Below are 21,386 nucleotides of genomic sequence, written 5' to 3'. Positions count from 1 at the left end.
AAGGATTTTAATGCCTACGTAATGAGGTGATGCGTCTGCAAAATTCCAAAATGTTTGAATTCTGGGAGCTTACAGATAGCTGAACTCTTGGAGGTTCCTGGAGAGTGGCCTGCCCCATTCTCCCAAACCTCATCCTAATGCATCTCTTCCATCTGGTTATTCTCAACAGTATTCTTTGTAATATCCTTTATAATAAATGGGTAAATTTAAGTAAAGTGTTTCCCTGAGTTTTGTGAACTGCTCTAGCAAATTAATTGAACAAAGAAGGTTAGAGGGACACCTGATTTACAGCTGGTCAGTCAGAAATCTAGGTAACAACCTACGACTTGTGACTGGAATCTGAAGTGGGGGGACAGTCTTGTAGGCCCAAGCTCTCAATCTGTGGGAGCTGACACTCTCTCCAGGGAGACAGGGTCAGAAATGAGTTATAGGACATCCAGCTGGTGTCCACTGGAGAATTTGCTGCAGGACAGATTGCTTGATACAGCATATCAAGTAATACATGTGGGATCATAGAAGTGTTCTGTATTGTAAGGGTACAGTAGGATAAACTGTGTTTTTATCCTACAGCCTTACATTTGGTGTCAGAAGTGGGATTTGCTAATACAGCCCTGGCTCACAGAAACGTGGTTTGTTCAGACAACTTGGGGAGAGAAAAAGAAAAGAAACATGCTGTTTGGGAATAGAAACAACAAAAAAGTAGGGGATGAGAAACTTCTGATTCCTAGGTGGCCATGTGGTCCCTCACGGTATGGAACAGGAGTTGGGCTGCGCTCAGTTACTAAGGGTAAAAGTTACCAATGGAATTTAAAGATGGACCTAACTCTCACAAAGTAAATGTCTAAGAAAACACAAACTAATTTTAAGGAGAAATATTCAATCCCTTGGTTACTGTTATCTGTAATAGCTAAAATAAAGTGCTAGATTGGACCTTAATACAAGACCAACCTCAGATTTCAGTGACTGAGCTTCCGCCAGTAGCCTTAAAGCTGCCCCACAAAGAGAAAAATTATGCAGAGACCTCTAATCTAACAGCCATGGTTACCAAGAAGTTAGTCAATGTGGGGAAAGGGCAAACCCAAGAAAACTGTTAAAACTAGTATCTAGGCCGGGCGCGGTAGCTCAAGCCTGTAATCCCAGCACTTTGGGAGGCTGAGACGGGCGGATCACGAGGTCGGGAGATCGAGACCATCCTGGCTAACACGGTGAAACCCCGTCTCTACTAAAAATACAAAAAACTAGCCAGGCGAGGTGGCGGGCGCCTGTAGTCCCAGCTACTCCGGAGGCTGAGGCAGGAGAATGGCGTAAACCCGGGAGGCGGAGCTTGCAGTGAGCTGAGATCCGGCCACTGCACTCCAGCCAGGGCGACAGAGCAAGACTCTGTCTCAAAAAAAAAAAAAAAAAAAAAACCAGTATCTAAAGCAGAAAAAAAAGAAAAAAACAGTATCAGTAGTAGACACGAATTTTTCTCAAGAGTCAAAGCTAGAGCTTTACCTTTTTTGCTTACTTTCAGGTTTTTATCAGTGGTCCAAACAGATGAGGTCATATAAGTTAAAGAACCTCTGGATAATTTTGAGAGGTCTCTTAGCTCTTTGGATCCATTCTTACTGTTGGGATAAATCATGCCCCTAGTGTAGGAGTCAACATTTTTGGCTGTGCAGGCCATATGATCTCTGCTGCAACTACTCAATTATGCCTCTGTAGCACGAAAACACCTATAGACAATACCAAAATGAATGAACACAGATATGTCCCAATAAAACTTGATAAACTGTACATTGAGTTTCATGTGTTTTTCATGTATCACAAATTTTTCTTCTAAAATCTTTTCCAACAATCAAAAAATGTAAAAACCATTCCCATAGAGCGGGCCATGCAAAAACAGGTGATGGGTCAGATTTGGCCTGCAGGCCGCAGTTTACAGACCTCTGCTCTCGTTCATTTTCTCTCTTGACTGCTCCCCAAAACTCAAATACACAAAATCCACTTCCAAATATGAGTATACTGAAAGTTAAGCATCAGGGCTTTGCTTTCAACTTTTTCACTTACACTACTAGAGTGGTTTTTTTTGTTTTTTGCCCCCAACGACTGGGGGTTACGGATCATATCTAAATGGAGGTGATTTTATTATCTTTCAATAATCAGGGTAGTCACAGTAAAAAGACTTAAAAAAAACCCCACCCCCACCAGCATGATTTAAGCTCGGCTTTTCTGTTTAGGGTGTTACTGTTTATTTCAATTATGAGAAAGAGAATGAAGGAGAAATTGGGCAAGACAGTGGAAGACAAATAACTTTTCCAACTTTCACGCAATAATCACCATATAGACTATAACAAAGTTGAAGGGATGGGGAGACCGTTGCCCATATGCCACTAAGTGGGACTCCTAAATTTCTAAAGTACGTCAATCTGCTGTCTCTTAAACAGCTACAAATGATGGTGTCATCTGATGGCAATAAAAATGTTAGAATTTGGACATAAATTTAGTGACTTTACCCGAATGATTAAATCTTAGGGAGGAAAGATCTTTTCCAACAAGCAATAGAACCTACTAGCAACTGGTTATACACTATTTCACTGTTTATTTGAAAAAAATGTATTCAGGAGTTATGGTACCATGTACCGCTTGGCGTATAAATTCTATCTTCAATTTTTTTTTGGTCTGCATTATTAAGGCTCAAATCTCCAATATTATTTTCTTTAATAAATAATAAGAACTTACCAAGACAGAAAACATACGACAGAAACTTTTCTTTGGCCAAGACCCAGTGTAATCTTATATTTGAATTAAAAAGTCATTTTTGAGGTTATGACTGTTTCTTAGCAAAAGAAATGACAGTGTCTTAATTTTGCTCATTCTAAACTTTAACAATATTAGCTAATTTTTCTATAGGCAGATTATTACTAATGATGTGAGGAAAAATAGGTGAAGTACTCAAATAACAACTTGATTTAGCTCAGTGATAGTTTTCCTATTTACTAGTGCATAATCCAAAAAGTCAACAACTGAGCACAGTGCCTCATGCCTGTAATCCTAACACATTATGAGGCTACAGTGGGAGGATCGCTTGAGGCCAGGAATTCAAGACCATCCTTGGCAACATAGGGAGGCCTATCTCTACAAAAAAAATTAAAAAATTAGCTGGGCATTATGGTGCACACCTGTGGTCTCAGTTACCCGGGAGGCTGAGATGAAAGGATCGCTTGAGCCCGGGAGGTTGAAGCTGCAGTGAGCCATGGTAAGAGTAAGACCGTGTCTCAAACAACAACAACAACAACAAAACAAAAGCCAAAAAATTGACAAATAGCTTGTGTAAAGAACCAAAAAAATGCATTAATATAAGACATTTACATCATTAAAAGTTATCTGTTTTGGCTGAGCAGGATGGTTCATGCCTGTAATCTCAGGACTTTGGGAGGTCAATATAGAAAGATCGCTTGAGCCCAGGAGTCCAAGACCACTCCTTGCAACACAGTGAGACCCTGAGATATGGTTTGGATCTGTGTCCCCACCCAAATCTCATGTCAAAATGTAAACCCCAGTGTTGGGGGTGGGGCCTACTGGAAGGTGACTAGATCATGGTGGCAGAGTTCTCATGAATGGATTATTGCCATCCCCTTGGTGCTATTCTTGTGATAGTTTTTCTAAGATCCAGTTGTTTAAAAAGTATGTCTCCTCCTGTTCTAGTCACATAAGAGGTGCCTGCTTTCGCTTCACCTTCTGTCATGATTCTAAGTTTCCTGAGGTCTCCCCAGAAGTAGAAGCCACTATGCTTTATGTACAGCCTGTAGAACCATGAGACAATTAAACCTCTTTTCTTTACAAATTACCCAGTCTCCCCAAAAAATTTTTTAAATTAAAAATATTATTTATTCCTGGATATCTGGTCCAACTTCTTACCATATACCTACCATTAAAAATCGGTGGGGAAAGCATTTGGAGATACAATATATGGTATTAAACCACTCTACCGCCACATGGTACTAATCACACTTTTAAAATCTTATAATTATAAATTAATGTCATAGTAGAAATTAACCTCTAGGGTCAAAGGGATTAGTGGCTGCCTTAGCTATGTCAAATGTTCAACATTTAATGAATGAAAAAAACATATTTTATGCAATGTGAATTTCGATCATAAAATCAATTAGTATCTGGATAGTGACTATTTACATGTCTTCATATATTAATATACAATGCTCATTTTAACATAAGGACAATGAACAAGGCTTTCCCTTAGACTTTTTGTACTGCTGAAGACATTTACCAACACAAAATGACTAATGATTGCAACTTCACATGGGCACTACTTCTCCAAGTCTGTCATCTACAGCCTGGAGACTGTATCTTCCTTTTGTATCAATTACAAAGACAACAAAATTACATAAAAACCTAGTTGAGTCACAAATAAGTCAATATACAGAGTGACTTAAGCTTCTTAGGACACAGTCTTCGTAATCATCCTCCTTGGACTGTTTTTTTTTTTTTTTTTTTGGGAACAAAGTCTCATTCTATCATCCAAGCTGGAGTACAGTGGTGCATCCTCAGCAATCACAGCTCTCTGCATCCTCTCACCTCAGTCTCTGGGAGTACCTGGGACTAAAGGTGCACGCCACCACGCCTGGCTAATTTTTGTATTTTTTGTAGAGACAGGGATCTCCCTATGTTGCCTAGGCTGATCTCAAACTCCTGGGCTCCAGCAGTCCTCCTGCCTCAGTCCCTCAAATTGTTAGGATTAAAGGTGTGAGCTACTGCACCCAGCTGGACTGATTTTAAAGAACATAATCGCTGAACATTAGTGGTATCTACGGCAAACAAACAAGTGCTGAATTCCTAAAGAGTACCTTCTTCTGCTCAGCAAATTAAATCACTTTATTGCAAATCTGCCAACAAAATTTTTTTGTTTAGCAACGCCTTTTCTCATTCACATGACAAAAGTAAATCTAAATTCAGGTTTAGGTATTTGTAGCAGACCATTAGCCTTCAAAGATTTAACAAAGTTTCTACTATTCACACCAACTCTCGGTAATTTCTTATTTTTCTGAGGGCATAAATTGAATCATACAGTTTTTTAGTGATGAACAAGTCACTTAGCTAGTGGGTCAACCAAGAGCTACATCAACAGTCTGTTTTCTAGTTTGTCCAAATACTTTCATGGGGGAGTTACCTCTGCTTGCTTTACCAGCAAGGCAAAAAACTCTGTAACAAAGAATAGTATTACTGACTCAACTATAATAAGAAAAAGTCAAGTTTTATGTTTTGAATGAAATTTGGCATAAAAATTAGTGTTGTCAACGTACAGACTTACAAAAATAAAAAATCTCCTTCCAAGACCCTATTAGCTCAAAGCTCAAATCTTTTAATTAAATGTTTTATTCCAACCTCATCATTTAGACAAATCTACATATGTGCAAATATAAGACTTCTGTTCCATTAAAATTCTCTGAAAGGGGAATTACCATATATTTGGGCCTTTACAAAAGTCTCTCATCTTGTAAGGCACCCTCTCAACTGACTTATTTGAAGAATCAAAATACTGCTGAAGAAAAGTTGCCTTATTTTGAAAAATATACTACTTAGAGAAGATCTACACACTAAATGGCCTCAATCTATGCTGGGTTTTGATGCTTTAGGTATTGTCTGAAACAAGCAGGTCAAATAATTGAGATGGAAATGAAGATGACAAGCTTTAGAAAACTTTACATAACACAAAAAGTGGTTTTTTTGGGTTTGGTATTTTTTTTTTTTTTAAGGCAGGGTCTCACTATCGCCAAGGCTGGAGTGCAGTGGCATTGATCGTGGCTCACTACAGCCTTGAACTTCTGGGCTCAAGTGATCCTTCTACTCAGTATCCTAAGGAGCTGGGACTACAAGTGCATACCACTATGTCCGACTAATTTTTGCATTTTTTGTAGAGACAGGGTTTTGCCATGTTGCCCAGGCTGGTCTTGAACTCCTAAACTCAAGCGATCTGCACCTTGCCTTGGCCTCCCAAAATGCTAAGATTACAGGCATGAGCAAATGTGCCTGGCTTAAAAAGTGGTTCTAAAGTCAAAGATACAATTTTTTTTTTTTTTTTTAAGAGACAGGGTCTTGCTCTGTTGCCCAACATGGAGCAGTGACGTAATCAGGGTTCACTGTAGCCTTGACCTCCCAGGCTCAAGGGAACCTCACATCTCAGCCTTCTTTTTTTTTTTTTTTGAGACAGAGTCTCGCTCTGCCCCCAGCCTGGAGTGCAGTGGCCGGATCTCAGCTCACTGCAAGCTCCACCTCCCGGGTTCACGCCATTCTCCTGCCTCAGCCTCCCTAGTAGCTGGGACTACAGACGCCTGCCACCTCGCCCGGCTAATTTTTTTGTATTTTTAGTAGAGACGGGGTTTCACCGTGTTAGCCAGGATGGTTTCGATCTCCTGACCTCGTGATCCGCCCGTCTCGGCCTCCCAAAGTGCTGGGATTACAGGCTTGAGCCACCGCGCCCGGCCAAACATCTCAGCCTTCTGAGTAACTGGGACCACAGGTGCCACCAGGCCTGGCTAAATTTTGTGTGCATGTGTGTGTGGTACAGATGGGGTCTCACTATGTTGCCCAGGCCTATCTTGAACTCCTGAGCTCAAGTAATCCTTCCACCTCGGCCTCCCAAACTGCTGGGATTATAGGCATGGGTCTCCACACCTGGCCTAGAATTCCTAAATTATTTTGTTATTTAAAATGTGACATCATCCTAATAGTGGAGTAAGACATTATATGACTCATAATGTAATATAATATGAAACAGTACCACCACATATGAAGAACTGCCTTCAAAAAACACTAAGCTTCAATCTAATATTATAATAAAACTACTGATCCAAATACATATTTATGACATAAAATTTTGAAAGGGGGGAAGCAGATTACATAGACTGTGGTATAGGACTAAATGTCAAAAAAACTGTGTACGCCTTGTTTGAATCCTGCTTCTCACAAACCAGCTATAAAGACTTTTTTGAGAAAAATTAGAGAAACTCAAATATAGAATGAGTATTAGATGACAGTAAGGAATTCTATTAGTTACAATACTAGCAAGAGGATTGGGTTTGTTTTTTGTAAGTCCTCATCAGGAAGAGCATTTATGCTTGAAACGGCATATTGTTTGGGATTTACTCTGAAATACTCCTTCAAAAATTAAAATATGGGTATAAATAAGATTTCACACAATGTTGCATACGGATGGTAGCTATCAAGGGTTCACAATACTTACTATTCTATGTGTTTGAAAGCTTCCATAATAAAGTTTAATAAATGAAAAGGCTAGGTGGTTAGAAAAAAATAAAGTTTAATAAAATACATATAGTTGTCTGACAGAAAGCCACATAAGGCAGGTGGTACCTAAGCTGGGCCTTGAAGGTCAGTTACACAATTTGGACAAAAATTGTTTTAAAACATTTATAAACTGCAATTTTATAAAGGGGGTTACTCTCCTTGAGGTTAATTCACTTAGGGTCCAAGCCTTCATATAAACTTAATTTGGCTTATTAACTTCCTCAACCATACTTCTGACTAGTGCATGAAACTGTTTCCTAAAAACTTATTTCCAAATGGGTACAAATTTTAGAGACTAATTTTTTTTTTTTTTTTTTTGAGGCGGAGTCTCGCTCTGTCGCCCGGACTGGAGTGCAGTGGCCGGATCTCAGCTCACTGCAAGCTCCACCTCCCGGGTTTACGCCATTCTCCTGCCTCAGCCTCCCGAGTGGCTGGGACTACAGGCGCCCGCCACCTCGCCCGGCTAGTTTTTTGTATTTTTCAGTAGAGACGGGGTTTCACCGTGTTAGCCAGGATGGTCTCGATCTCCTGACCTCGTGATCCGCCCGTCTCGGCCTCCCAAAGTGCTGGGATTACAGGCTTGAGCCACCGCGCCCGGCCTAGAGACTAATTTTTAATCAGACAACCTTCCCCCAAAGAGAGTAACAACAGAAATTTTATTGAGCGCCCCATTTTATGCCACAAATTGTACCAGGCACATTATATATAATTCTCACTACAATCCAGCAAAGTAGATACTGTATTATTACTTTGCCAATTTCCCTACCCTAAAAAGCTACTAAAATGGTAGAGAACATAATGCTACCAAAACTCCAAAGCCCATGCTCTTTCCCATACCAACCAAGCATAAGCCATCACTTAAGCTAATGCCAATTACACTACTCTCCAAAAGCCGTGGCGGCTCATGCCTGTAATCCCAGCACTTTAGGAGGCTGAGGCAGGTGGATGACCTGAGCTCAGAAATTCGACACCAGCCTGGCCAACATGGTAAAATCCTGTCTCTACTAAAAATTCAAAAAATTAGCCAGGTGGGGTGGTGTGTGCCTGTAATCTCAGCTACTTGAGAGGCTGAGGCAAGAGAATCACCTGAATCCGGGAGGCGAAGGTTGCAGTGAGCCGAGATTGCGCTACTGCACTCCAGCCTGGGTGACAGAGCAAGACTCCGTCTCAAAAACAAAACAAAACAAAAACACCTGGACAACTCTTTACCATTTATCCCTTCATATGCAAATCCCACAAATCCCTCAAAGTTTGGCTCAAATGCAGCTTTCCCTAAAACTGACCCCAAACAATCTTTCTCTTAATTCACACGGAATTTAACTGGTATGTTGCCGTATTACTAATACATCTTGCCCATTAAATTTTAAAACTTCTCTAAATCATAACTAGGAAAGAAAAAAATCCCACACAATCTCATCAACTGTTCTGGTTATGCTAGTGTTCCATGAAATGTTCCTAGTTATGAGGGAGGTCAAAAGGAATACTAAGAATACAGTAATAGGGAAGGGAAACGATACAATACAAATATTCCAGGTTATTACATGAAAAGGGAAGGTGAAAACCAATCTCTGCTCCTATCATCCTAGTTTTGTAAAAACAGGATGCAAGCATATATGGGGCGAGTCACACGTAACCATTAATAATGGTCACACCTAGAAAAAGGATATGCATGATTTTTACATTACATTTCATAGTTCTTAACTCCTAGAATGTTTTCCACACACTAGTTATAACTTTAGAAATACTTAAAATATATACATGAAAAAATCACAGCACATTTATATAGTTCTCATAGTCATGTTAACTTCGAAATCAATGGCTTTATATATGGTAGCACCCAAATATTCAATAAATTAATAATATGCCACATCTAAACACTAAAAAATGAGTGATTTCTATAGCTTATTTAAAAAAAAAAGTGTTTACTATAATGTATGAGCAAGACTAGATTTTTCCTAAAATAAATACACTTACATACAGGATATGTATCATGACTTGCAAATAAATTACAGTAGTTATGTAATTCTGCATGCTAGGTGGTACATGTCTGTAATCTCAGCTACTTGGGACACTGAGATGGGAACAATCACTTGAGACCAGGAGGTGGAAAATGACCAGGGTTAACTCGTCTCAAAAAAAAAAAAAAGTACAATAAAATATCTAAACTAAGCATCACTTAAAAGAAAAATATTTTCAATTTTCATTTTAGTCTTGTTTGTAAGCTTCCAACCATTTTAGAATATAAAAGAATTTACGTGTACACTCAATACTCACTACAGTAAATATCATTAGCCTTACTTTTATGACACCAGGTTTTTAAAAAGCAAAGCCCAGTTTGTAGACATAAATATTCTCTCACCATCTGATTTAAAAGAAAAAAGAAAACCAGGCCGGACGTGGTGGCTCATGCCTATAAGCCCAGCACTTTGAGAGGCCAAGGCGGGCGGACCACCTGAGTTCAGGAGTTCAAGACCAGCCTAGCAGACATGGTGAAACCCTGTCTAGTAAAAATATAAAAATTAGCCAAGTGTGGGGGCACACACCTGTAATTCCAGCCTCTCGGGAGGTTGAAGCAGGAGAATCACTTGAACCTGAAAGGTGGAGGTTACAGTGAGTCGAGATCGTGTCACTGTACTCCAGCCTGGGCGACAAGCAAAACTCTATCTCAAAAAATAATAAATAAAAGAAAAGCACAGGATAAGCATTTACAAATGTCATTTCATCTAGGTTAGTTCTATCCTACTCTTGATAAATTCCTCAATGTAAAAAAATAAATAAATAAATAAAAATAAAAACAGGGCCAACTAAATCATACATTTAATTTAAAGTCAATATATTTGACAGTATGCTGTGATAAACATGATTTACGTATTTCTAACTTTCAAAGTATTTTAGTATTGTCCTTTGCTTTGTAATGTATTCTTTAACACGTTAGGAAAGGAAGAAGTGAACTGGTTAAAAAAAAAAAATCTGGGGAAGAGGAGCGTGTGGCATCTGGAAACTTCAAAGTCAGAGCCGTGATGTTCCGGATTGAGGGCCTCGCGCCGAAGCTGGACCCGGAGGAGATGAAACGGAAGATGCGCGAGGATGTGATCTCCTCCATATGAACTTTCTCATCTACGTGGCCCTGCTGCGAGTCACTCCATTTATCTTAAAGAAATTAGACAGCATATGAAGACTGGACATCTCATATGAATGCACGATATGAAGAGCCTGGTTACAGTTTCGACTCCTCTCTGCAAGTGAATAGGCCCAGAAAGGTGTAAGAGACTCTTTGAATGGACATAAAATTCTGCTTGTTAAGAACAAGTTTGGCTCTGGTAACTGACGTTCAAAGCTAAAGTTTAAAACTATTTGGGAAGTATGAAACGATATCATGATCTGGTGTACCCTTATCCCTGTGACATTTCGCCTCTGACAATACTGGTATAATTGTAAATAATGTCAAACTCCATTTTCTAGCAAGTACTGAGGGAGCTGTGTCTGAAATGGCACTGTCTTGTCAGTCATTTCTGTTTACCTTTTCTGCCCTGAGTGTATTTGTGAAGAGTCTCTTAATAGTTATGTTTTGTGGAAATCAACACACAACCACAACGACTTTTAAGCACAGGATCATTAGTCTGTTTTTGATAAACGTATCGATTAAGAAAAAAAAAAAAATCTGTCATTACTCCTCTCATCCAAAAATATTGTTGATATGAATTCAGAAAATACCAATGGAGGTGAAAATATGCCAGTTCTATAGAATGCTGCATTTCACTCCAACAGCAATGTAAGATAGGATTACTCACAAAAGAAAGCTATCTCTTTGGTGCCAAAGTTTAACTACCTGGGTAAAATACACAATGGTAAGATGTGGAATGGATCAGAGTTCCATCTTTCTCAGTACATATATGGTGAGGACCTGATAATCGACTCCCAGAAGATTAAATGCACTAACAGATGTAGTCTGGAAACTCTTCATGTACCCCTCAGGGATAGGAGCACCCCAATTTTGAGATCACTAGTTCTCAAACACTTACAACACACATCAGAGTCCAGGTGGGAGGATTTTATAAACTACAGTTGCTCAGGTCCCACCTGCCAAAGGCTGGCTTGAATTAGTCTGGGCGGCAAGACAGGCAGAATTTTATTAGTATTTTTTAAGCTCTCCAGGTGATGCTTCCCCTGTGCAGATAGGGTTGAAACATTCATACATCACCATATGGCTAAGGAATGTATCCACAAACACCCTAGAAGTTTCCCAACTAAAAAATTTTGTTAGTATCAATCATCATGGTGTAACAGAAATCAGAATCAAAAGACCTAGCATACAGTTCCAGGTTGGCCACTGACTAGCTAAATGAACTTGATCTCATTTGTCCGTTTGCAAATGGAAACAACAATGCCTCCCTCTTAGGGCTGTTGCAAAGATTGAGGTAACACATGAAACTGAAATGCAAGTGCTTTCTAGAGAATTAATGACACATCAAACTGAACTTCTTATTTGTTTAAAAACCAATATAAAATTCTCTGGACTGGGCACAGTGGCTCATGCCTGTAATCCCAACACATCGGTTGGCCAAGGCAGGAGGACTGCTTGAGTCCAGGACACCAGCCTAGGCAACATAGTGGGGGCCACAGCTCTTACCTGCACACCACCCACTCCCCATCCCCACAAAAAAAGAAAATTATTTTGACCCAGAAGTTTCTCTTTTGGAAATTTACCTTAGACAAACAGCACCAACACAAATGAATTAACTATATAAAGATATTTACTGCAGCACCACTTATATGGTAGTACAACATTTAAAAAATAAGCTAAACTCAACAACAGAAAAAAGTTAAAACAATAAGCCATTACAAAAATTACAAGTAATTAAAGTTATATATAAAATGTCCATGATATTAAGTAAAAATACCAAGTTGCCTAATGTGTATCATATGATCCCATTTTTGTTCAAAGAAGGACTGGGGCAATGTATGACTACATATGTTTGTGGGAAGTATGACAAAATAACCACCTCACTCAACTTTGGTAAAGGAGAAGGTACTGTTGGCTTTATCTTTGTATTTCTCCATGTTGTTAAGACTTACTGAAGTTAGCAAAATAAATTTATTAATGTCCTATATAAATATAGCTTAACTGCATTACAGTTTGGAAACTATCAAAGTACAAAAGTTATTGTGTTACTTTTTGTTCCTATTAGTATTAGGCTGAAAGTCCAACAAATGAAGACTTGTCTCACATGGCTATCTTAGTAATTTTCAATTGTTACATGCTATCAATTAGAATTAATACCTCACCAAGGAAAAACAACTTAAGAGATGTTAACTAGAAGCCTGGCACAGTTGCTCAAGCCTGTAATCCCAGCACTTTGGGAGGCCAAGACGGGTGGATCACTTGAGGTCATGACTTCGAGACCAGCCTGGCCAACATGGTGAAAGGCCGTCTCTACTAAAATACAAAAATTAGCTAGGCGTGGTGGCAGGCACCTGCGATCCCAGCTACTACGGAGGCTGAGGCAGGAGAATCGCTTAAACCCAGGAGGTGGTGGTTGTAGTGAGCGGAGACTGCGCCACTGAACTCCAGCCTGGGCAACAGGGCGAGACTCCGTCTCAAAACAAAACAAAACAAAAACACAAGAAAAGAAAAGAAATGTTACTAAATTGTAACAGAACTAAAGGAAGAAACCTGAATGCATGGTCTGAGACAACTGGAGAAGACAATTTTAAGAAGTTTCTTTAGAATTTTCCTAAGTATGCTCCATATTCACTAACTCAGTGTTCTCAGAAATAAGTGGTCCCTTGTCCAACACATTTCAGGTATGCTGTTCAGTAGCACCTACCTGCTCTTTTGCAAGCTCTGAGTACATGTTCAATCTTTCCTTCCTTCTGTTACTGGCTCCAAGAAATTCTACAATTAAAACTTTTAACCTTAACCCAGTATTACCATAACTTTTCTATAAATGTTAACACAAATACATTTTATGTAGTGTTTCTAGTCATTTCCAAGACAACTTAAAGAAAAATGAATGTGAGGTATGAAATATATTCAATTTTCTCATAAGACTGGGTAGAACAGAGATTTAATTTTTGTCTAGGAACACTCTAACTTATGGTTAAAAGCTTTAAAATATATTTAGTTTATTACGACTTATGAATAGTCTAAGAAATATATATGAATTGGATAAATCTTTGAAGTAAAAGGAATCATTTAGGTGATTAGTATGAATTCTGGTTTTTAAAGTTCCTCAAGTAATCAAGAAAAGCTTTGAACTGGTTAACTTTAAAGTGAGATGAAATGACCAAGCCAATTTCCTAAAGATAGTTAAGTTTTAAAAAGGCAAGTAGTTACATCAAAAACACCACCAAACATCTAGGTAGAAATGTATGAAGAGAAACCAAATCTGTGTTAGTTTCAAGGATTAAGTATTAAATCATATATATATTTATAGACAGGGTCTTACTCTGTCACCCAGGCTAGAGTGCAGTGGTTCCATCATAGCCTCCAAACCTGGGCTCAAGCAATCCTCCTGCCTCAACCTCTAGGGTTACAGTAGTGCCACACCATGCCCAGCTAAATTATATATTTTTAAAAGGGTCTATGTTTAAAAAAAAAATCTTCAGTATAACTTAAATAAAACTTACTTCATTTACTTAAGCAAATGTTTGGAAGATGGCAGACTACCTTAAAGGAAATACACAAAATAACAAACAAAAAAATTAGCTGGGCATATTGGTACATGCCTGTGGTCCCAGCTACTCAAGAGGCTGAGGTTGGAGGATCACTAGAGCCAGGGAGGTCAAGGCTGCAGTAAGTCATGTTCACACCACTGCACTACAGCCTGGGTGACAGAGACCTTGCCTCAAAAAAAAAAAAAAAAGAAAAAAAAAGTTTCTAAATAAAAATAACTAAATAATTTATTAAATAAAATAGCAAATAAACTAGTAAGTTTAATGCTAACTAGTTGTGCTAGTAATTGTACAAACAGTGAGTATGCACAATTCTCATCATCCAGAGAAAGAAGTCATACCAACCCCTTGGGTGCAACCTTATTCTTAACACTAAGCTTTAAAAGAAATTTCTGTTGGACATGGTGGCTTGGACCTATAATCCTAGCATTTTAGGAGGCCAAGGCAGGAGGACTGCTTGAGTCCAGAATTCAAGACCACCTGGGGCAACAAATTCGAGACTAGCCAAGGCAACATTGCGAGACCTTGTATCTACAAATAATACAAAAATAACTAGTTGCATATGATGTTGTGCGCCTGTAGTCCCAGCTCCTTGGGAGGCTGAAGTGAGAGAACCGCTTGAGACTGGGCAGTTGAGGCTGCAGTGAGCAGTGACTTCGCCACTGCACTCCAGCCTGGGCAACAGAGTGAGACACCCGCCCTCACCCCAGTCTCAAAGCAAAAAAAAAAAAAAAAAAGCGGGCAATTTCTTAAGTGGAGCATTATTGAGGCAAATGAGTTGTAACAGAAAATATCTTCAACATTCCCGTTATCAGATACAAGGTTTCATAGTCTTTTGTTTTTTATTTTGTTTTTTGAGACAGGGTCTCACTCTGTTGCCCACGCTGGAGTGCAGTGGCTCAATCTTGGCTCACTGCAATCTCTGCCTCTTGGGATCAAGAGATCCTTGTGCCTCAGCCTCCCAAGTAGCTGGGACTCCAGACTGGAGCCACCATGCCCAGCTAATTTTTGCATTTCTTGTAGAGATGGAGTTTCACCACGTTGCCCAGGCTGGTCTCAAACTCCTGAGCTCAAGCAATATACCTGCCACGGCCTCCCAGTGTTAGGTGCCCAGGCTCATAGTCTTTCTTATAGTCAGTTCCTCAAGGAAAAGTGAAATACCTAACTCCTAATATAATCCAGGAAAACTACACAGTAATTGTCTAAGGCTTTCCAAGGACAGCATGATTGTCTAAATCATCCTAAATTACAATCCTGGACTGTCCATATCAGATAAAGGACTTCAATCTGGTGGGTTTCTACCTATCTCTCCTTTGTCATCCTCCTCCCTATAACTGCACCTTAAGCTCTGCCATTCCCCCTATCAGGATTACTACAGCTATTAATCCCTCTGGCCGAATGCCACTTCACCCATCTCAGGACTAAATTTACTTCTATAATATTTTAAGATTCCGCTTTACCTCTTGTGAAAAGTTTTTCCTGTTCCTGCAGTCTCTACCTACATGTGTCCACAGCACTTTTTTTGGGGGGGAGGGGAGAGACAGGGCCTCTGTCGCCCAGCCTGGAGTGCAGTGGCACGATCACAACTCCCTGTAGCCTCAATCTCCTGGATTCAAGTGACCCTCCCACCTCAGCCTCCCAAATAGCTTGGACTATAAGTGTGTGCCACAGTGCCAGACTAATTTTTAAATTTTTTGTAGAGACAAGGTCTCCCTATGCTGGCCAGGCTGTTCTTGAATTCCTGGACTCAAGTGATCGTCCCGCCTCAGTCTCTCAAAGTGTTGAGATTACAGGCATGGACCACTGTGCCCACACCATAGCACTTTTATAATACCACCTCAGTGGCAGGCTAGCATGCTACACTGTAATCACAATAACAATCCTCTTTCTCTCTACTTTCCTATAAAGGCCTTAAAAACAAGGACCACATATCACCATTATCACCAACACCTAAGGACAGTGTGGCACATGATATGTCTGCAACTCTCAAAAAAAAAAAAAAATGTGGGGGGCAGGGCACAGTGGCTCACACCTCTAATCCCAGCACTTTGGGAGAACAAGGCGGGTGGATCACTTGAGGTCAGGAGTTCAAGACCAGCCTGGTCAACATGGTGAAACCCTGTCTCTATTAAAAACACAAAAATCAGCCAGGTGTGGTAGTGGGCGCCTGTAATCCCAGCTTCTTGGTAGGCTGAGGCAGCAGAATTGGTTGAACCTGGGTGGTTGAGGTTGCAGTGAGAAGAGATCGCGCCATTGCACCCCAGTCTAGGCAAGAGCGAAACTCTGCCTCAAAAAAAAAAAAAAAAAAACTGTGCTGGTTTCTGGTAGTCTAGCTTGATGAAAAGACAACATTTTAATATTCAGACTACAAATGGACTGAATATCCATACTCCATAAATATTTTCTCAACCACGATTCTGAAAGAACTGGCAAATAATTTACCTTTAGCAAGAGCCAAGAGCACTCCTATTTTTGCTAGTGTAGGATGCACATAATTTAGATACTAAAACGAGGGCACCTAAGACTCTTCTTTGGATAAAAATAAATTACACTTCCATGGAAAGGTGATCCAAGAAAACACCTATAGGCAAAACCTGGAGCCATTATCCTCTCAACTTCAAGACATAATTATGTTCATGTTGAATTGGTTTTAAAGATTCAAGTTTTATCACAGATAACTGAATGCGTTTGCACGTAATTATGCTAAAAGTACTGATAAGCTACTATGGAGATGTTTTCAATAAATTAAAAATGACGTGGTCATCAAAATGGAAGATACAAGCAGTTCCCATCTGTATACATTTTTGGTATTTACAAAATCATACAATACAATCCACATTTTTTTCTTCCTACAGTTTGCTTCATTTGACTGCTAATAAAGACCTATACTTAGGGGCACTCTGTCTCTAACACTTATTTGCATTCTTTAACGTCTGAATGCATAAGACCAATTGCATCTTTCTCTCACTGATCTTAACTTTTTCAGAAACTGACTAAAGTCAGGGATCACCACTTTGAGATCCAGAACTTGTCACTCTTGTCATAAGATGGCTACTACAATAAAATAGATCAAAGAGCTATCCTCAAACCAGGTTCCCTCCATTAATGTAGTTTTCCCCAGAACTAAAAAAAATGTATATAATCCTTCCCTACTGCCCTGCCATGACCACACTGTATGTGTGTTGGCAGTCAGCTGCAGGTTCCATTTCCCGGGGCAGTGTTGACTAGGTGGTTTTGAGTACAGTTTCATAGCCAATTGCACCAGGTCCCTTCCAGGAAACATTTTAGGGTGCTACTGTGGTCCCAACATATTTTGCTCCAAATAGGTGATGATTACTTTTTTTTTCCTGTCCCATTTGCAGTCAATCAAACCATCTAACAATTCAATTACCTCCCTTCTCCTTTTACACTTCATGCTACTTCTTTTTTTGCACTTGCCAGCTACAGAGATATGCATACAAGGTGTGTACATTTGGATATTTCTCAGTACTCTATTCCAAAATCTTTTATTCCTCCACAAGAGAATAGTGAGAAAGAAGTGAAAATCTACAACACGCAACCTGAAAATAGATGGGATTCAGTAGCTAAACTTGCAGAATAGAGCTTATTAATGAAACTATGCTTTTGCCAACATGCTTAAATAAACAATCTTTTTAAAAATTCTTTAAAGCACTTAAGAATATAAAAAGGAACCAAGCAAAGGTCAAACAAAACTTTTAATACTTGTGTTTAATTAGGCATGCCTTGATTTTTCATTTAAAAAGATAAATCTCTTTATCTTTGTTATTTGAAGAAAAAGTCACTAAGGAAAAAAAAACACTAACATGTCTCTAAACATAATGCTACATGAAACTCAAAAAGTATTTATCATGCACCTACCTAATAATTCTATACAGCGTTTCACTCACTCGAAAAGCCTGAAAACAGAAAACTTTTTCAACTACAAAAGCAATTAAGTTTTAAATAAAAACTGTCTCCTGTCTACATTGCCAAATATAAAAATCACTATTAAAATATTAGCTCCTAAATCATAGGGTTTGAGGAAACCTTTTTCCACACCAGAATTCAGAACTGACTGAAAGACACAGTAGCTGGACTTGTGCTAATCCAAAGATTTCCTTTACTACCAATAAAGTCATAGTGGAGGCATAATTTAGACCTAGGCCAAGAGGGCGTCTTAACAACACACTCCATAATCATTCTAACCCAGTCACAAGTAGCACTGGACAACTACCGTCCTCTGGAAATGGGGAGTCTAACTTTGGTAGTCTCATGAAAGAGAGAGAGAGAGACGAGAGAGAGACACGAGAGAGAAAGAGAGAAAGACAGAGAGAGAGAGGGAGAGAGAGAGAGAGAGAGGAAGGGGCTCAGCCATATTTCATCAGCCTTCCCTCTTAAAAACTCATCAAAGCAAAGCAAGGAGGTAGGACAAAAGCAACAAGTTAGACTATTTTAATGCATTTCCTAAAAACAAGGGTCTGGCACTGAGGCTCATGCTTGTAATCACAGTATTTTGGGAGGCCAAGGCGGGAGAACTGCTTGAGGCTAGGAGTTTGAGACCAGCCTGGGCAACATAGCAAGTCTCGCCTATATTTAAAAAAAAAAAATTAAAGAAGAAAAGCAAGAAATCTACTTAATACGCCACAAACCAATTTACCTGGTTATAAGTATAATTTTTATCTTAATCACATCTGTTAGTAAAATGGTCTCAAGCTCTGACTGCAGCCATGTAGACAAAGCCATGTGAGAATCAAATATTCAGATATTTTAAGTACCTGTAAATTTTAAGAATATGAAAAAATACAAAGTATTTCCATATCCTGGAAACCCAACAAAGTATTTAAGTTAGGAAGTATGTAGAACCTGAGTTTAGGAGACAGGAACCCACCTCCACTTAAAATTATGCAGTTCATGTCAGGGTCTATAAAAAGGAGACAGCTTGGTTACTGAGAAAATTGGCTGTCGATTTCACACCTGGCCCGAATCTCTGGTCATAATTACTTTTGTTAACTAAGATAAGTACAAACTCAGGAAGGCAAATTATCTTTCAATACCAGAAAGGTTTATAAACAAGCCGGGTGCGGTGGCTCACGCCTGTAATCCCAGCACTCTGGGAGGCCGAGGCGGAAAGGATCGCTTGAGCTCGGGAGTTCAGCCTAGGCAACATAGGAGACGAACCTAGGCAACATAGTGAGACCCTGTTTACAAAAATGCAAAAATTAGCCGGGCGTGGTGGCGTGCGCCTGTAGAAGAACAGTTGCAGCCCGGGAAGCGGAGGCTGCAGTGGGCCGAGATCTCACCACCTGCACTCCAGCCTGGGCGACAGAGAAAGACCCTGTCTCAAAAAAGAAAAAAAGATTTATAAACAAGTATGGAATGTTTAAGAGAAACAAAATCCAAATATTATGTGGTAATTTATATACAGTATTTGTAATGCCTGAGAATTGAGTCTAAAGTGTCAGCTTTGTAAGAACAAATCATGTCAGTAATTTAGGCTCTTTTTGGAAGTTGAAATCTTGCTAAATACTGAAACACCTAAGAGAACTTTGGACTCAAATTAAGGAAAGCATGTGTTAAACACAGCTTAAATTGTTGGAAGATGCTTAAGATTGTTACTGGCAATTATAACTCAAAATAGCTAGACCTGTAAACAGAATAAAAAACTGGACTTAAATCCTCAAGAACCAGGTTTCTGAAATATAATTTTATTTTTAAGATTATCGTAAACATTTTCTGCATACAAAAACTGCCCTCATGGAACCAAGAAAATTCTACACAATGCAATTTCACCAAAAATCGGAATTTTTTTTTTTTTCTGAGACGGAGTCTCGCTCTGTCGCCCAGGCTGGAGTGCTGTGGCCGGATCTCGGCTCACTGCAAGCTCCGCCTCCCGGGTTCACGCCATTCTCCTGCCTCAGCCTCCCAGGTAGCTGGGACTACAGGCGCCGCCACCTCGCCCGGCTAGTGTTTTGTAGTTTTTAGTAGAGACGGGGTTTCACCGTGTTAGCCAGGATGGTCTCGATCTCCTGACCTTGTGATCCGCCCGTCTCGGCCTCCCAAAGTGCTGGGATTACAGGCTTGAGCCACCGCGCCCGGCCCAAAAATCGGAATTTTAAAGAAATCCTTGCAGCACGGAAAACGCCATCATTTACTCATGATTATGGAGCAAATGAAGTAAATCATTGTTAAAAGGAGGCTAAGAACAGAAACAAATTGAAAATATTCTTTTTTTTTTTTTACAGGATTACTTAAGTCATCTTCCAATACTCCAGGTCACATGGCGCGAAGAGTCACCTATTAAACACGAAACCTAACCATTAAACAAGCTTTAAAAATCCTTCGGTAACTCCTTTTACTAAAATTGTTTTCTTGACATACAATACCTTTACAGGCATTACATTTCTCTTCAGCGTGTACAAACATTTTTCTCATGGTTTCCTTCACCAAAACATCTGCCCCCAGTTTTCTCAACAAGTAAAAATCTCGAAGTACTAAGTGCTAACGTGATGCTTTCAAAAGTTTACGTATGTTAGAATAAAAAGCTAAGTTCAGTAGGTTTTCTCTAGCTGTGTTCTCAGAAACAACACTTTTACACGTGTGTGGGCACAAAACTTTAAACATCTTCCCCAAAATCTGACCCACTTCAGATACAAAACTACTGCTCAAATAGCAGAAGCCGCTAATCTTGTCTTTGGTTATAAGTTACATATTTTTCTGAGTATCGAAATCCGTTCCTATAATAAAACATCACCTAAACAAGGCGGATCCAAGTCACTGCTTCATACCTACATCTGTCCACGGCAAGCTTTTCCCGGACACACTCGGGCCTTTGAAAATGCCCACACTTGTTTTCATAAACCCACTCCTTCCTCTTCACCCACTTGCAATCCGCATGCTTCTCTGGGGCCACCCGGCCTCTCCCCCACTTTCCGAAACCCAGGGCCGACAGCTCGGTCTCTAATCTCCAGTCCGCCGAATCTGGGGGAGAACCGGGTCGGCGCCCCAGGCCCCCGAGGCGGCGGCCCAAGTGAGGGAAGGAAGCGGGAAAGCTGTCGGACGGGCGCCCCCTCTGCCGCGCGCGCACACCCCCTTCCGGCACCCCTCCCCCTGCATTGTGCGAGCTGGCCACAGGCCGCACCTGCCCGGGCACTCAGCAGGCCCCGTCCGCCCTCCCGCTGGTGATCGGCTCCCGCCGACGCCGCCGCACAAAGCCCGGGGAGCCAGCCCCGGCAGCGCCAAAGGACCGGAGAAAGAGCGAGCGCGGACTGACTTACAGGGCTGCTGCGGCCGCGCTGCCTCAGCCGGGGTCACCGACCGTTGGGCACACGGCGGCGTCGCTCTTGGCGGTCCTCCCCCTCCTCTGCCTTCGGTGGCGGCAATGTCTTCTTTCTCCACCTACCACCCTCCCC

General features: G+C 40.3%; 1 protein-coding gene across 2 annotated transcripts in view; it reads right to left on the bottom strand.

Moving 5' to 3' along the window:
- Positions 1 to 21,386, bottom strand: part of PUM2 (pumilio RNA-binding family member 2) — a 108,330-nt gene extending 86,944 nt beyond the window's left edge. For both annotated transcript variants that reach the window (XM_011951090.1, XM_011951098.1), the window contains exon 1: positions 21,252 to 21,386. The gene's annotated coding sequence lies outside the window, so the exon portion shown is untranslated. The remainder of the gene's footprint in view (positions 1 to 21,251) is intronic.

This window comes from Colobus angolensis, unplaced genomic scaffold, assembly GCF_000951035.1.
Source record: "Colobus angolensis palliatus isolate OR3802 unplaced genomic scaffold, Cang.pa_1.0 Scaffold109, whole genome shotgun sequence".
Lineage (NCBI taxonomy): Eukaryota > Metazoa > Chordata > Mammalia > Primates > Cercopithecidae > Colobus > Colobus angolensis.
The sequence above is the reverse complement of the archived record's forward strand: the minus strand, read 5'-3'. Positions and strand labels throughout refer to the sequence as shown.